Source organism: Mauremys reevesii, linkage group 16 (assembly GCF_016161935.1).
Source record: "Mauremys reevesii isolate NIE-2019 linkage group 16, ASM1616193v1, whole genome shotgun sequence".
NCBI lineage: Eukaryota > Metazoa > Chordata > Testudines > Geoemydidae > Mauremys > Mauremys reevesii.
In genome coordinates, this window is record NC_052638.1 from 34,723,119 (window position 1) to 34,736,761 (window position 13,643).

The following is a 13,643-nucleotide window of genomic DNA, read 5'->3' on the forward strand; positions in this document are numbered from 1 at the left end:
CTACTCACAATAGTATTTTATGGGCCAATTTTTTAGGCAACCTAAAATTGGCAGCATCCAAAGCTGTACCTATCATTTTTTCATGTGTAAACTGAAAACTTAGGCGTCTGTCTTCACAATCTACTAAAATACCTGTTTGTGTGCTTATTAAGACAGTATGCTGAAGTTCATGTGATTATGACGTGAGGCCAAACTACCAAAACTGTACCTATAATTTTTGCATTATAAGTCATTTTTCTCTCCTGGTGCTGCATAGGAAGCCATTTTTCAGGTTCTGTATGGCAGATCTATAGGCACCTCTAGATCATTCTGCATTGCTAGAGTCAACCAATCACACGACAACAGTTAATTGTCTGGGATGGGAATACCTGCTGAGAGACAGTGGAAGCAGTTCAGCTAAAGAGTTACCCACACTGATTTTTATTATTAATAAATGCACCGTACAGTAATTACAGACTCCGACTCATCTCCAATGTCGTTAAGCACATTGCATTACTCCGAGAGCCAAGGCATGTGGCATCCTGAACGCTTTGGCATGGGGTGCTTCACAAATAAAATGATGCTGATTCATAATAATACCATCATCATAGGGGAATAAAAATGTGATCCTCCCACCTCCATGACTGTTTTATACAATGAAAACAACTGGAGCACTGCTACATGCACATATTAATGACAAGGCAGTTAATTAATTAAAAACAACCCATAATATTAAAATGTGACCCAAGTAAGCAGAGGCTTTGAGGACCTCAGCTAACTTGTTCTACCCTGCCATGTGCATGACCCTGGAGAGCTGATTCTCAGGTAAAGGGCAGATGGCTTCAGAGGAAATGTAGGTTCCCTCTGACTCATCATTCAGGCTTGTCATCTGGCATTGCCCTAGGAGGCATTTGACAATGTGAGTGTGCCCATCAGGGGTGTGAATTACAGAATGTTCTAATGTGTCCTGAGTGAACCCTCTCCCCCCTGGAATATTAAATCTTTTAACTGCCCAGGTTGGTTAAAAACCAGCCAAGTGGCAACCCTAGAAGTTGATTAGATACTGGTCACTGGGAAAGCCACAGAGGGGGAGGAATCTCTCCACTCAACAGGCTGCAGAAACATATCTGCAGCCGCTGCTCAGTGCCGAAGGCTGGACTAGCACTTCTCTGTGTATGAGTGGGAGGAGCGGATGGATGGGAGTGCTGTAGTGAATTCTCCAGTACTAACCATCACCCATCCTGTCCCTGCCCTGACCCCACCCTGGTGGTGCACAGCTGTGTAAGGAGGTCCCCCACACTGGGCTCCATCCTGCATCTCACTCCCAGGCAGACTCCAGGAATCTTGTACTCATCTGCATAGAAAAGCGTGTACATCTCCACTCTCACAGGGCCCTTTATACCTATAGAACAGGGAGCAGGACTCAGCCCTAAGGGCCTAATCCTGCACTATCAAAGGCAATAGTTCTTTTGCCATTGACTTCAATAGGAGAAGGATCAGGGCTGACATGCAGGAAGTTTGGATTTTAGGCATATGTAGAGCTGTATCTAAAGTTAGAATCTGGCCCTTAGTGTGTATTGCAGTCACCTGGATACAGGACACAGCAGCAATGCCTGTTTCGGGTAGAGGCATAACAGCTGTAAATAGTTCAACACATGCTAGACTTGAGCTGTCCAGCTCCAGAAAACAAGTGATTCAATCCTAAACCATTAAGAGAATATGGAAGAGATTCACACTCAGGGGGCAGCTTTTGCCCCAGCCTACCACTCACATGCATCTGACCTGGTGGGCTGCAGATGGTGAGGTGATATCTAGGATAGCCAGGCTCCAGTCCAGAAGTACAGTTAGATAGCTCTTCTCAGGACACAGCTGTGTCTTTTTCTGGCTGCCCTAAAGCCAGCTTGAGGAACTCCTAGGTGACTATCCCAGAGCTGGGGAACCTGCAGGTGGCAGACATGCTGTAGCTGCTCCGACACCACCTCCACTCCCAGTGCCTGGTACACGGGGCATGTCCTGAGTAAGGGAGCCACTGCCAAGTTGTCCCTATACCTTTGCGATCCCTAGTTCCTGGAACTGCCCCACACATAGCTTAAAGCAGCATTATGCTGGGGATCTGGGAGGAGCGGATGGATGGGAGATGTGATTAAGGATCTGAAGAGGTCGCCTTAATCACAGAATCATAGAATATCAAGTTCAACCCCCTGCTCAAAGCAGGACCAATCCCCAACTAAACCAGCAGGGGGCTTGGACTAGATGACCTACTGAGGTCTCTTCCAACCCTAATCTTCTATGATTCTATGAAACACAGCTCAGTAGGACTGGACTGTAACTGTTCCCCTTCATTTATTTTTCTGGGGGAAAGTGGGTTTTAAGGAACACGGTAAATGTTCGTGGTGGCATCCCTCTTATGCTTGAGTATAAACACCACCTTGCATGAGCACTGCACCCAAACAAGCACTGTGAATTAATCCAGAGCTTAATATGTCAAGAATATACCCCAATTAAGAGCAGAAGCAGCCTGGTATGGTGGCTAGGACACTGGACTGGGAGCCAGGGGACCTGTGTTTTGTTCCAGCTCTGCCACTGTTTACTAGTGTGATCTTGGCCACTTCACCTCTGTTTCCCTTCTCATCCTATGTCTCTTATCTATTTAGACCGTAAGATTTTCAGGGCAGGGATGGTCTTACTCATGTCGGTAGAGCGCTTAGCAAAATGGAGCTCCTGATCTTATCTGGGGACTGTGGGCACTACTGTATTATAAACAACAACAACAACATATTAGGCTGGAGAAAGGCTGAAATGGATTTACATCTTTGCCCTATTGCATCACATGGGATCAGACAAATTAATATAATGGAATAAGGCCCTATCTTCAGCCCTGTCTTGCACAGCCTGGGTGAATGCCTTAAATGCAGCACCTTTCAGGCTCCAGAGAAAAGCCAGACAAGAATTCTCTTTATCCCCATTACTCTTTGCTCTGGCAGTCAAGACCTTGGCCAACAAAATACGTTATAACTCACAGATATAAGAGATAAATATAGAGGGAGTGGAGAGCTGAATTTCTCTTTGTGCAGATGACATTCTGCTATACATCACAAACCTGACACATCAGCACCAGCAGCCTCTCTCAGCTTAGCTTCTGGTTATAAAATAAACAAGTCCAGAAGAAAGTCTATGATGGGAATATGGGACCTTGAGTACTGTAATTGGAGCAGATCTGGTTCCTGATAGCTTGGGAACCTACCTAGGTGTAAAGTCAGTAGATGACCAAAATTACCTCATTAACTAATCTATTTTTTTTTAAAAAGGGGCTAGACAGGTGGTCAGCACCACCTCTAACCTTAGCAAGTAGAATGCAAGTGTTTTAAATGAATGCTGTCTTGAGATTCTTATATATCTCTCTGGTTCTCCCAACTTGTTTCTTTGGGCTCCTGGTCACTCATGTTACTAACTTAATTTGGGGAAGGGATAAGAGCAGGATCAGGATGCCATGGGAACAGGGGATTGGCCCTCCCAAGCTTCATTGAATTCTCTCAGGCAGCCAAACTAAAATATTGGGTTCACTTGATTTTCAGCACCACACAAATGCGTAGTCTAGGCACGGTTGGAACAATCAGCTTCTTCTCTGACCCAGCTGAGATTAGCTCTACAAAATAATCAAGCTAACATACCCTTGTTATTTGGAACTGCTTAAGAGAGAAATTAGTCTCAAGATTTCCTTGTCCCATCTAAAGCATGTATCCGACATAGCAGATTTTTTTCTCTGATCTCCATCCTGACACGGTAACTAGATATGAGCAGAATTCACTGACCCACTGAGGCCAACTCTTAAGAACTCAGACAAGCTGGAAACCATTTGTGAAATTGGCATAGCACAGACTCCAACAAATCATACTTTTATAAATACCTACAACTGTGGCTGATTTGTGGGTGATGCTCAAAATCTTGACTCAGATCTGCTCCCTGATCAAAATGCTCCCTCTCCTTATAATGGGCCACATCAAAATCGTAAATCCACCTCAATCTTCCCTCACAAAATGTAGGGGGTTTAAAATATGGATCCAAAATGGTGTTCCTTATATTTGTATTTAAGTGCACCTATCGCCAGAATAATGACTATATAGTAAAAGTGCCTTCTTAATCCAGACATCTAATCTGTGTGTCATACCTGCTTGCTTTGTTGACCAAGTTTTCTATTATTGTTAGCATCGCCAAGTCAATGCAGCTAGAGAGAAAGCTAGATTCTCCTCAGCATCACATGTTATTACCAATATCACAGCAGCTATTGCAGACTCAGTGCTGGCAATGACTGACTGCAAGAGGCAGAAAGAACACTGTTTCTGAGGTCTCAGGTTCAATTTGCAAGGATTTTGTCTTGGAGGCATCATATTTTGACTTGTAAACCGAGCAAACTTTGGCCAGTAGCCACTGAGGGGGAATAAATACAGAAGCTCATAATGTTTACAGAACTCCTTTTCAGAGCACTTGAACGCCAGGCAGGAGGAATAGACTGGAGGAACAGAGAGCAGAATGTTTAGATTAAAAAATGAACAGCCCAGACTCAAACAACTTTCCATAATTAGAAATACACCATAACACAGTATTTCACATTGAACATTTCTAGCTCTATCAGCCTTCGTGTAAAATATTCTCTCCAAATATTTTGGCCACGTTAACATTCATGACGCTGAAGTCTCATATTGTGACGGTTCATCCATAAGGGGGAAAAGGGATAAAGCGGCAATTTCAGCAAAGGAACCAGGGAAAAGAAGCGGACAAGAGTTATTACTGATCTATAGCAAGAAAGATTAAAGGCAGTACTCACCTCACGGCACTCTGCCAAGCAGCAGACAAAGAAGATCAAAGGGATTATCAACTGCAAAAAGTGAGCTCATTCCTATTAAGTTGACAAAAAAAAAGTGGACCACAAAGCAACCCCCCAACTTATGGGAAGTAGGAACAAGACTCTTAGGAAAAAAGATATACAAATGTTCTTTTGTTTTATCAAAGCAAAAAGATAGGCAGACAAGTAGGGCAGAGAAAAAATTGTAGAAGATGTTTTGCAGGTGGGAAATCAGGCTTATGCTTGTAGAAAAGAAAGAAAGAGATATATGGAATGGGACAAGCCTTCATGAGACTGGATAGAAGTTCTACAGAAGCCATGAGTGACAGGGACACATTAGGGCTCGCACCCAGATGCAGAGAGGGAAGAGAACAAGAAGTGATGTGGAAGGAAACTTACAGTAAAGTAGCAAAGGTTTTTTTGGTGGCACACTCTAGCCTGATTTTCAAACATGCATGTCTGCTATGGAGCTCTCAGAAATGGACTTTAATTTTCAAGTCCAGTAACAATGACAGCACATGGGAGTGGGCAAATGGCCAGATGTGCATCTAGGTGTCCATTTGCATGCCTTGCATGTGCACGTTTGAAAATCAGGCCCAACCCAATACAATGAAGCGTTGAAAATCTTGTGTGTGAATATAACAGTTGAAATTCCCTTCTGGCAAATATTTGAGCATAAAATCTGTCCTCAGTCAGCATTCACGTGTACTAAGTGTAACCATTCAATTATTTATTGGAAGGGTTGCAAAGATGTTTTTTTAGGTAATAGACAGAAAATTCCCTCCACTATTTTCCATCTCTAGTAAGGACTCAGACAGTGAGGCCTAACCTCAAAGTTGATGGAACTGATGGTAGAGCAATACAAACTAGACTTGCATACAGCCTGACATAAAGAAGTCAAGAAAAAGCTGTTGAACAAAGAAGAAGCTGTTGCACTGATGTCTGGAGTGGCAGTGTAAAATACAACAACTGTATGAGATTATTTAGTCATTCAAATGTTACCTGACCATTTAGAATATACACTAATGCCAGTGGAGCCCAACTATAAGGATAATCTACACGAAAAGGTAACAGTGGGCCTGCACTTACCAACCATGATAGCATGAAGGGGATGTTTCAGGAGCTCGTAAACTTGTTCATTGTTTGCACCACTTTTTACCTCAGAGATTGTTTTACGGAGACCTTTCCGTTCATTCATAAGTCGATAACATTGCCATGGAAACTTCAGCAATTGCTTCCATGGGAAGGCAAAGTTAGGAAGCAAGTAATGTGCCTTTTGATGCCCTTTAATACAAGTTGGCAGCTGGAAACAAGAAGGAGCCAGCCAGTGACCAGCCAGCTCTCTATGGATCACAGCACGGGCTCCACAGGCCACCAATGATCCACAGTTTGGGAACCTATGTTGTAGTTACGAGGAAATTGCCACACCCTTGTATGTATTTATCATTTATAAAGCACAGGAGACTGCTAGACTATTTATAATTAGGTAAAAGAGGATGGAGAAGGGAAATAATAATAACAATGAATAGAGAGGGGACAAAAAGGAAAAATGGAATAAGGGCTCATTCTGAACTCCCAGCATAATAATCTATGTTAGAATTTCCTGTTAGAATTTCCTGAACGTAGACAGGCAGATGTGAACTGCTTGCAGAATAGAATAGTCCAGATTACATCATAAGTAGCCAATTAACTGTGGTATGCAAAAGGGAGTCTCTTTTATTTAGCCTTGTCCAGCAGGGCAGAAATCCAGCTCTGTGTTTCTATCATATGGCTGCTTTTTCAATACATTACAACACAATTCTCAGGCAGTCTGGGCCTTCTCCTACTCCTACTGAAATCAATAGTTTAGACACAGAATTAAGCCGGATGCTTATTGGAATGTGATGATTAGTAGAACTGTGCCAATATTGTGAAAAAGCGTTTATTTGACTAGAAGCCACAAACTCACTTTGATGCTGCTCAACTCCTTTTTTATTCATTTGGTCTCCAATTTGGAAAAGCATATACATTAAATGTCATGGGAAAGTTTATGGAGTCATAAGAACATACTGACCTTTCAGCTTGTGCTTAAGTTTTTTTTGAACAACAGGAATAGATTCAGCACATGCTTAAAGTTAAGCACATGATTAGGTGACTGCTCAACGAGTGCTTACTGCTACATTTGTACGAGCGATTACATTTCATTCACAAGAAAGTTTGTGAGGAGCATATGTCTTACAATACTCATGTTAATATACGATTGTAGGACAGTCTGGACCAGAAATGTTTGTGTTGCATTCTTGAAATCTCTTTAATTTACCTTTTCTTGTTTATATACATTTTAGTCAGTCAGCCAGGGAGCAGAAACAATACCATGTGTCTTTGCTGACCAATCATATACCATGATTAATGAATAGTGAATAACTGAAACGAGTCGTTCACAAAAAACTAATATGAATTATGTTTGCTCAAGGTGCCAATGAAATTTAAACCGCAAACATGTTTGTAACAAACAAAGTGTATTTGTGGAGAATTTACAAACAGAGCTTCATCATGAATCCTTTCCCATCCTTTCCCAACATTTATCGTTAGCTGCTAGAATTGTTTTGCTACTCAGCAGAAGTCTCCCAGCAACTTTTTAATTAATAAATGGCTTCATAAATCACGAGATCCTCTGTCCATGGAGAAACTTCCACAGTCTGTCAAAAAAAAAATTACATCCTAAAACATGTATTGGACAACTATTTTTCTTATTTTTTTACCTGCATCTAATTTACAAAAATAAAATGTAACATAAAATAAAAATTTAAAGTGGCTAAATTAGTCAGATAAGTTGTCCCCTGAAGGTCTGAACTAAAGCCCATTAAAATCTATAGGAAAAACTACCATTGTCTCTAATGGGCTTTGGATTAGGTCCTAAGAATAGCTCAGCTGCTTTGATGATTGGCATTTCCTAGCAATACCACAGCAGCTTCAGTGACAATTCCATCCCTTTGATGGCTCCCTCTGAAAAAGGTGCTTGGGAAGGGCATTCCTAGAGCCTATGTCTGAAAGTGCATGGCAGTGGCTGTACTTTTGCCAGGCATGGCTGTCTTTAGAGGAGACTGCATGTGGTCTCGGTGACAGCAAGGCAGGTACCCATCAAATAATCACCATCTGTTGGTCCTGAGAAAGCAAGCAATCAAGATTTTGAAGGAAGATCTAGTATGCCTGCTTTCATGCTGGTGGGTGTTTTAGGTATCAGTCAGTCAGCTCAAAAGAATTTTCAGTATAAAGAGTTGCTGCTTCATGCATCACCTTTCTGAAAGAGAAGCAGCCTGATCAAGGGCACAGTGCAGCAGCCTGGGAGTCCGGAGACCTAGGTACTATTCTCAGCTTTGTCACTGACAGGGTTTGTGCTCTTGAGCAAGTCACTTCCTCACTCTGTGCTTTCTCTCGCTCTGGAGGAGGGAACGTCTCTTATTACACATGCTTAAAGCAAACGAGGGGGCCCTGATCTTAGTTGGGATCTTTAGGTGCTCCCATAATGGAAAATAAAACAAAACAAAACAAAACACAACTTGCATCTGAGACATGAACATTTCTTCTCTGCTACTCCAGCGAGGCGATCGACAGCAGTTTTAGACACAAATTTACAAGGGGACTTAATCCATATAAACACACAAACATCTCCCATACTGAATCAAGATAAATATGAGCCTGACAAATTTTGGAAAGAGACTAGACAGGATTTTTGAAAACTGAACTTCAAGGTTTGCCACATATATGTGAAAGAGTGGCCTCTTCCTGCCACCACGTTGAGTCATTATCAGTTTAACAACAGTTCCGCCCTCCCATTTCCTCCCCCCCTCCCCCGCCCAAGATACTATAATAATCTCCCTGGATTCTTAGGCTGGTTATCTCTATATCCAACTTTTTTTTTTTTTGGGCCATGGTTCCCCTTCTCTTCCAATAAACAATTTATAAAATACATCCTTGCAATACATAGTGCCTGCTCCTTTATTTATCTCAAAGCACAAATATTACAAATCTACCTCGTGAGGAGGGAATGAGAGTACCAGAGATTTAGAAACCTCATTCTACACATGGTAATACAGAACTACAGAGAGAGAAAAGGGCCGATTTTCAGGAAAAAAACGTGTTTGTATTTTTGTTCTGAGTTTATCTGTGCTACTGTGACTGCACAGGACATTGCTGTAATACGGCATGCAATGTAGGTGTGTATTTTTGGCTGCACAAATGCAGATTCAGTTGCTTGAAAATCTGACCAATAGTGACTTACTCATAAAGTGAGGTCTGTGAGGATGTCTTTGGCCAGCCCCTTGCTTTCCCTGAATCTCAAGTATTTTTGGTGAAGTTTTCAGAGAAGGGAGATAAAAATGTTCAAGGGCCTGGAAAAGCCCTCACAGTAAAGAGAAATTAAAAAGCACTGATATTTGTTTGTTTTAGAAAGGGGATGAATAAGAAGGGACATAATAAAAGTATATAAAAATAATGAATAATGAGCCAGTTGATCGGGAACTTCTGTTCTGCCAGTCCTAATACCACAAGAACTAGGGGGCATTCACTGAAATTAACAGGTACAAAATTAAAAGTGGATAAAAGGATATACCTTTCCCACATATTTAGTAGTTAGACTGTGGAACTCATTGCCTCAGGAGTTACTTTTATTGCCCAGAGTGAGACCTAACAAAGAGGACAGGCTATCCCACATCTGCCTGCTGCAGGGTTCTAACACCTTTCTCTGAAGCACTGGATACTGTCCATTGCTGGAAACAGGATGCTGGACTAGACAGGCCTGAGGTCTGATCCAGATTGGCAACTCCTATGTTCCTAAGAGTTCTAGGTTCCCAGTCATGGAGAACTCCTGTTTTATTTAATACAAATTGTGCATACCCCGGAAGGCTCTGTCTCAGCTCTCTCTTTGAATTTTCAACTGCTCTTCTGCTCCCTTGGGGAAATTCTCCCCTATCTTTATAGGTGCAGTGATGAGCAGTGGAGTTTCTAATGATAGGTGGAAAAGGCAAGAAACTTCCTGATAGATGAAATAATAAAATAAAATAAAATAAAATACAAACACTGTCTTCAAAGCTTCTGATATTTGAGGTAAGTGTCAAGAAGGCATAAATCATGCCCTTTGATTAATCTAATCAACAGTAGTTATAGCTGCCTGACCAATTACTCATACAACGCAAAGGGATGTATTAAAAGTTTCAGCTTTAACATGTTACTGGTCCACGAACTCTGCTGGCTCCAGTTCATCAGCTGAACATAAACTCCACACTAGCTGCAACCGCAGCCAATAAAAGAAAAGAATTTCCATTGTCAGGGTGATCAGTAGCTTTAAAGATCTACACTTCTCTGCACCAGCAAATTTCTTAATCTGCCTGGTGATTGATACCAGCATAGGAAACGGAATCATTCCGTAGTGCAGAAAATAAGGTGCTCTTTAAGGGCTAGATAAAGGTACATTAATTTATTTTTGAAATAGGTCAGAGACATCAGGTAATAAACTCTGTGTGTGTGTGTGTGTGTGTGTGTGTGTGTGGATTGGATTGGATTGGATTGGATTGGAACTGCTCAGCTGTGTGTATAGGCCTTAATGGTGAGTCTGGCTTATATGGTAGGATCCTGTGCTTTTGAAACTGGAGGATCTGAGTTCTGTCTGAGAAGATCTAATGGTACATCTACACTGCAATGTAAGCCTAGGCTTAAGTCGAACTTGAGTCAGTGGATCTTGGGTTAGAAAACCCAGGGCTTGAGCATCTACACTGATTGTCAACCCTAGGTTAAGAATGTTCTTACCCAGGGCTTCAGTGTTCACACTGCGGTACGCAGACCCGACTCTGACCAACCATATCCAGATTTGCTAGTGCCCTCACCAAATGTGTCACTCTAGTCCTTTGTTTGAGATGCAGCATGGGAAAACTTGATTGTCTGCCAATCTTGCTTGTCCAGAGGGAAAAGAAAGTCAGCTGATGGGATTGTGGCATACTTTTGGCAGACTCAGAAAGCACGAGTCCAGGTGGGCTGTGTTTACACTGCAACGCAGTAAGGGTTGAACCCTGGGTCCTGTCTTGACACAGGCTTGAACCCTCTATCCCTGGAAGATCCTGGGGTTGAGTCCTGGGTTAGCGCAATTTGTGGGTTTGCAGCGTAAACATACCCTAAGTGGCTGAACTGTGTAGCACAGTGATGACTGCCAAGTCCTAGGTTGCAATGAATTAGTTACACTACTAGGATGCTTTAAAAAATTTCTAGGAGACAAAGGAAAAGTGCGTGGTCTCCTGCTAAGCACAGGACTCTTAGGTTCAGTTTCTGGCTTTGCTACTGATTCATTCTGCCCTGTTCGGTATGTTACTTAATCCCTTTGGGCCTCAGTTTACTCAACTGTACAACAACATTAATCTGCCTCATAGGAGCATTGGGATTCTTGGCAAATCAATGTTGTAAATCACTGTGCACAGGACCTCTGAACTCAGAAAAGAATGCTTCTGAAGGGCATGGAAAAAGGCGCAGAAGCTACCTGTGCCCCTTTCTGCAGAGGAGACAGATGGGATCAGACAAAATGGCAAAGGGAATAAAAGTTAACACAATACCCATGACTGAGGCCTGTGGATTAGGAGTCTCTCTCCCAGGGCCCACACATGCGCAGCCTACCCAGGAGCTGTGGGTATCAATTTGAATGCAGCCAAGCTGCCATTTAATATGCATAGCAGGAATCTTTTTAGTGACTTTTGCCCGCCTTCCTATCGCCCCAAACCAACGGTGACTCTGAGAGATGTCACTCAATTTAGTCCCAAAGTTACCTGTATTCTGCCCAATCCGGCATCCCCTTCACTGTTATTGTGGAAAATGATTCATGTCAGACTTAGAGAACTCTGAAACAGAGGTCAGAGCAATGGACTTATTGCCACTAAAGGCCCTTTAATGAATAACAATGCGTCCTTCATGCAAACACGTACAGAACTGCCCCTTCTGCAGGGATGACCGTTCCTCTTACTGCAAGAAGAAGAATTCCTTTTTCATGATCCAGTGGCTCTTTTTCTCCATTAGACTAACATTTCCAGATGATATACCTTTTCATGTAATCTCCACTGAAAATCTGGGACCCATACAACCACAACTTCAAAAGCCTAAGTTATTAGGCTCAGCCCTGATTCTAAATTCAGTGCAACTGCAGTGTCATGAGCTGAAAGGGGTCACAGAGCCTTCAGCAAGATGTTCCTTTACATGCTGACTTTAATTGTTATTTTACAGGTTCCTTTACCAGAAAGAGAAAACAGCATTTCAGCACCTTTTGATTGCTATGTAACTATGCAGTAAGCCATCTCCTCCACTGCCAGTGTCACTGCTGGGGAGAGTATTAATTATTTGAAGATAATTTCAAGAGTAGTCGCCTGCTGAGAGAAAGCAAGCAAATGCAACAATAGAGACATGTATTTATTACAAAAAGAATAATCAGGGAACACAGGAGTCTACAAAGTTCTATGCTGTGCTCCAGTGAGTCTGGTAACACAAAATGTGACTTTTTAAATAAGTCACTTCAAAAATAAAATAGGGAATGGGAAGGTGGGGACACATCAGCGTGAATCAGTCATTATATGATAACCACTTCTAATGGATTAATTTTTTTCTTCCCATTATCTCCAGTAAAGCAGCTCATAGTCACACAGCATATCATGCTGTAGAAAGGAAGATGGAGTCATCTGTTCCACTGAATGCTGTCAAAACCTCTTCCACAATCCAGCAGTCAGCCTTACACATCATTAAGAATCAAGTTCCCTATGGGGAACACCAGTGGTTCTCATCAACATGGATAGCAGCCCCCTTGTTTTGCATCACTGACATCCTGAATATTCCCTATGTTGCATCTATCTGCAACACCACATCTTTTTAATGCAGCTCTGGGATTTCCCAGAACAAAATAATACATGCAAAGGGGGTCAAACCAAGGAGATTCCGAATAATCAGGGAAGCTTGGCGAAAGTACCATCCATTACATTTAGCACCAGTTCATCAAGAATTCATCCTAAATTGCAGAGGGAGGGTGCTCCAGGAGAGTCGTGCAGCGTTGAGTTTTAATTTGAAAGTGATTGCTGTGATATCAAAACACAAATGTCAAGGCATTGTTACTTCCCCTAAAGGTCAGACCAAGCAGTCTGGAAGCATGCCTGAAAACGACATCCCTAACTGTGCTGTTTCAGACAGTTAGCATTTACGGAGTAGCACATATCAATTCCAATTCTGAAACAATCAGGGCAGCATGGGGCAGGAAGGGGGAAAGAGCCATTAGCCTCCCAAAAGGGTGTGAATGTACCAAATACATCACAGAGCAGCTTAAAAAAATATGAAAGGTATGTAGATTGGAAGTACGTCTCTCGGTAGAACAGGAACGGTGGGTATTTAGCTGCCTTCCCAAGGAACAGCAGAAACTGTTGAGGTGTCATTAGAACTCACTAGCACTGTAGAAAGGAGTTTGATTTACAAAATAGTCAAAGTAGGGCAGGGCTCCCCAATGCGGTGCCCGTGGGTGCCATGGCACCCACGGGGGCGTCTAAATGTGCCCACGTCCTGGACGGCAGTCGAGCATCCGCTAACATGCCCCCGAAATTCAGTGGCATTTTGGTGGCGATGACGCCGCTTGCTGCCGACAAGCAGCGTCATCCAGAGGCGTCGCCGCCGAAATGCCACCGAATTTTGGCAGCATTTCGGCGGCTGCTCGACCGCCGCCTTGGTCCTTCGTCTGGTGCCCGCCAGATGAAAAGGTTGGGGACCACTGAAGTAGGGCATAAATGAAGAAAATGTGTTTCCAATTCTTTAAAAATATGACCAAAAAAGC